This window comes from Coregonus clupeaformis, unplaced genomic scaffold (assembly GCF_020615455.1).
Source record: "Coregonus clupeaformis isolate EN_2021a unplaced genomic scaffold, ASM2061545v1 scaf0051, whole genome shotgun sequence".
Taxonomy (NCBI): domain Eukaryota; kingdom Metazoa; phylum Chordata; class Actinopteri; order Salmoniformes; family Salmonidae; genus Coregonus; species Coregonus clupeaformis.
Window position 1 is genome coordinate 84,130 of NW_025533506.1, and position 5,075 is coordinate 89,204.

General features: G+C 43.6%; 1 pseudogene; it reads right to left on the reverse strand.

The window, feature by feature from the left end:
• Positions 1-1,391: 1,391 nt before the first annotated feature.
• Positions 1,392-3,480, reverse strand: LOC121555624 (annotated as a pseudogene).
• Positions 3,481-5,075: the final 1,595 nt, after the last annotated feature.

Here is a 5,075-nt window from a genome sequence, read left to right on the forward strand (position 1 = left end):
TGGTGGGGGGTGAATAGTTATGCACGCTCAAGTTTTCTGTTTTTTTGTCTTATTTCTTGTTTGTTTCACAATAAAAAATATTTTGCATCTTCAAAGTGGTAGGCATGTTGTGTAAATCAAATGATACAAACCCCCAAAAAATCAATTTAAATTCCAGGTTGTAAGGGAACAAAATAGGAAAAATGCTGAGAAAGGCTGACTTTCACAAGACACTGTAGATCTAACTTCATTGGAATATATCTACAACTTTTTCAAAATAATTTTTTTTTTGGATCAATTTACCACAAAATCGTTTTGTTGAAATGTCCCAAAAAGTTGTGATGACACAGAGGACATTTTTTGTTGAGCAAGAGCAGTGGCAGCCAGGGAAAATGTTGGGAAAATAATGTGGTGACATCTTGTGGTCTTTATGTGAATTACAGTTACCCCAGGGGGCTAGTTACCCCGTAGTACCCTAAGATATAAATGTACCACACTAGAACGTTTGTATATAAATAGTAATATACACAATACATATGAAATACTTGTCTATTTCTGTAATTTCAATAGATTTAAAATGTTTAATAATCTACTTTGATTATTACTTTGTGAAAATATTGACATGCAGAGATACATCACATTGATAGTGCATCAAGGAAAGTTAACTTGTTATCCACTTGCCACCTAATCCATAATATCAGTGTTGTAAAGGCTATAAGATGGCTTACTAAAGCGATATTCACGGTGGGTTCCGGTAGCATACACACTGTCCACAGCGTTCTGTACTCTGATAGACACAGCGATATTCACGGTGGGTTCCGGTAGCATACACACTGTACACAGCGTTCTGTACTCTGATAGACACAGCGATATTCACGGTGGGTTCCGGTAGCATACACACTGTACACAGCGTTCTGTACTCTGATAGACACAGCGATATTCACGGTGGGTTCCGGTAGCATACACACTGTACACAGCGTTCTGTACTCTGATAGACACAGCGATATTCACGGTGGGTTCCGGTAGCATACACACTGTACACAGCGTTCTGTACTCTGATAGACACAGCGATATACCTGAGCCATATTCAAGATTATCCAAACATTCATTTGATTTACTCTATACATTTGATTTTGATTTATTTGTAATGGCATTTTGAAATAGGCCTAACTTGAAATGAAATAGGCCTATTCGAAAATAAAAAGGCATATGACGTAATACTAGTAATAGTAATAACAATAATAATAATAAGTATTATTATTATTACTAATATTATTGTATTATAATTAACCTGTTATTATGTTGTCTGTCTGGAAGTATTTGTATAAATAACTGCATGATGACAGTATTATACCAGCTGTTAACCGTCACAGAATACACCAATCATTACAATAAAGCGTACACCATTTTAATGAGAAAATATTTCGATGACCATGTTTTTAATTCAATGCAGACTATATGAAAATGTTTAGAAAGCACGCATGCTGGCAGAAAAACACGTAGTTTAGGGTTGAGCATGCTGTCCCTTTAACAGAGAAAAGTCAACATTTACAGCGGTTTAATCCACTGGTCACCAGGGCTTTAAATTAAACGCATCACAGAACAGCTCCTGCAAAATAGATATCTAAAAAATCTAGCTAAAAAGTGCATTTTACAACATTGTCATATCAACTTATTTGCAATTATTCACATTTATTCACATATTTCTTTTGCATTTAGCAAGGACCGTACAACCCTATAGTTCCTTTAACATTATTATTTTTTAAGATTGAAAAAAAAGTGTAATAATTCTGTTTGTTTTTTTACAGAGATGGTAAATCTAATACATATTTGTTATTCCCACTCCAGCATCAAAAATAACAATTTGTTAAAAACAATAGATCAATTCAGAGGTTTAGGTTTGTCTGCTTGTATGATATCACACATTGACATTCTAGTCAAATGTTTGTTGTCATCAGATATGTCATTGTCTAACTAGTCAGATTGTAGTTCAGAGGGCTTGCATTGTTCAGTTATAATCACAATAACTAACTTCGTGGTCCTTGATAATAGCTGAAATAATGTAGTAAAAAAGTCTGACATGACCTTACACCCAATGTAACCATAGTTTGTCATGTGCAATGAAAGTATTGGAAGCCCAGACACAAATGGAATAATGGTTTTAAAGAAAAGTAACTATCTCTCTCATGCTTCTGACTGAGCCGCAGTTTGCTGTGCCTCACTCCTTTACAACTCGGACAAAACTGTAAACACGAATACTTTATATGCTGAAGAGCAATATTTCACTATATCTCTGTTGGACCCATGTTATAAGACAATGAGCATTCAAAGCAAAACACCGAAATCAAAATACACAATGTAGGCTCTACACTGCAACACGGAAGTATATTGCCTTGATTGTAGTGATTCTCGGCCCAATATGTCAGCGGCAAGAGTCAAAATAAACTTTGGATTTGGTCTGAACCTGCTGGTCTAGTTAATAAAGGGTTCTGTATAGCTCTGTAGGTCGATGCACCACCACGGACTGCAGTGTGGGGTTGGTGTGAATCTTCCCGGGGGTGGAGTTGCTGCTTTGACTGGTGGCTGCCTGCGGGGACGTGGGGCTCAGAGACTGGTGAGAGTTCGAGAGGAAGGCGGGGATGTGGGGCGTCAAGATCCACCGGAGTCGGGGTGGGTTTGATGGGCACTAGGATGGCAGGTAGGGTCTGGCCTCCGTGACACAGAGATTTAAGGGGCATGCCGTAGGCCCCATATTCACCGCTCATAGAGATAGGAGAAACAGAGTCCACCATAGTGTTGTACATGTGAGGCCAGGCCGCAGTCAGCTGGTTGTGCAGCGGGTAGCCCGCAGACATGGACTGCATGGTGGAGAACGCCAGACTCCCGGGAACCTTGTACTCTCTCGCGATTATGTTCTCTATAGCAAATGGGTGTTTAAAAGTTGATGGCTGCAACAATCCCAAATTATAGCTGGAGATCTGAGTGAGGTGTGTGCTGGTGGTGCTGAGCTTAGCCTGCTGTTGGGGGTAATGGGCCGCGTCAGACTGCTTGGACTGAGCCAGGTGCTCCTGCGCCATCATCATCATCATCACCTTGAACCGTTTTCGGCGCCGTAAGAAACTCCCGTTCTCGAACATGTCCCCGCAGCTGGGGTGCAGAGCCCAGAAGCTACCCTTCCCGGGCTGGTCCGGGCGCCGCGGGATCTTGATGAAACAGTCGTTGAAGGACAGGTTGTGTCGTAAGGAGTTCTGCCACCGCTGAGTGTTCTCTCTGTAGTAAGGGAACCTGTCCATGATGAACTTGTAGATCTCGCTGAGAGGGAGCATCTTCTCCGGGCAGGACTGGATGGCCATGGCGGTGAGGGAGATATAGGAGTAGGGAGGTTTCTGGTCGCTGTACGTGTTCCTCCCTGGTCGGGGCATCCTGACAGTGTTCTTTCAGAACACTTCACTTCAAATAACTCGTTCCGCTTAGTTAGGCTCCGCGGTGAACACTTCTCAGCACTCTGCATTAAAATAAATATTATGCATGTATAAAATCAAAAACACAGGAGTATAGTCAAAGTTTAACGTCTGAAAGTTGCGGTATATCGATCCGGTCTCCAGAACTCTGTGATGTAGCTCTCTCTTGTCTTCCTGGGAAAGTCAGCCTGGTTGTCTTTGCCGAGCTGTGAGCTGCCGTCTTGACTTTAGTAAAGTGGCAGTCAACTTTTCTCTCCGTGTTAGTTGAGTGGAACCGATCTCATCTCCCTGTCTCATCCCGTCCTGATAAGTAGCAGCTATACTTCCATGTCCTCCTCTCTCTGCCGTGTGATAGTGGATTGTGGTGCCGTGTGATAGTGGATTGTGGTGCCGTGTGATAGTGGATTGTGGTGCCGTGTGATAGTGGATTGTGGTGCCGTGTGATAGTGGATTGTGGTGCCGTGTGATAGTGGATTGTGGTGCCGTGTGATAGTGGATTGTGGTGCCGTGTGATAGTGGATTGTGGTTGTCCTTTGTGATAGTGGATTGTGGTGCCGTGTGATAGTGGATTGTGGTGCCGTGTGATAGTGGATTGTGGTGCCATGTGATAGTGGATTGTGGTTGTCCTTTGTGATAGTGGATTGTGGTGCCGTGTGATAGTGGATTGTGGTGCCGTGTGATAGTGGATTGTGGTGCCGTGTGATAGTGGATTGTGGTGCCGTGTGATAGTGGATTGTGGTGCCGTGTGATAGTGGATTGTGGTGCCTTGTGATAGTGGATTGTGGTTGTCCTTTGTGATAGTGGATTGTGGTGCCGTGTGATAGTGGATTGTGGTGCCGTGTGATAGTGGATTGTGGTTGTCCTTTGTGATAGTGGATTGTGGTGCCGTGTGATAGTGGATTGTGGTGCCGTGTGATAGTGGATTGTGGTGCCGTGTGATAGTGGATTGTGGTGCCGTGTGATAGTGGATTGTGGTGCCATGTGATAGTGGATTGTGGTTGTCCTTTGTGATAGTGGATTGTGGTGCCGTGTGATAGTGGATTGTGGTGCCGTGTGATAGTGGATTGTGGTGCCGTGTGATAGTGGATTGTGGTGCCGTGTAATAGTGGATTGTGGTGCCGTGTGATAGTGGATTGTGGTGCCGTGTGATAGTGGATTGTGGTGCCGTGTGATAGTGGATTGTGGTGCCGTGTGATAGTGGATTGTGGTGCCGTGTGATAGTGGATTGTGGTGCGAGGGGTGATAGTGGATTGTGGTGCCATGTGATAGTGGATTGTGGTTGTCCTTTGTGATAGTGGATTGTGGTGCCGTGTGATAGTGGATTGTGGTGCCGTAGTGATAGTGGATTGTGGTTGTCCTTTGTGATAGTGGATTGTGGTGCCGTGTGATAGTGGATTGTGGTGCCGTGTGATAGTGGATTGTGGTGCCGTGTGATAGTGGATTGTGGTGCCATGTGATAGTGGATTGTGGTGCCATGTGATAGTGGATTGTGGTTGTCCTTTGTGATAGTGGATTGTGGTGCCGTGTGATAGTGGATTGTGGTGCCGTGTGATAGTGGATTGTGGTGCCGTGTGATAGTGGATTGTGGTGCCGTGTGATAGTGGATTGTGGTGCCGTGTGATAGTGGATTGTGGT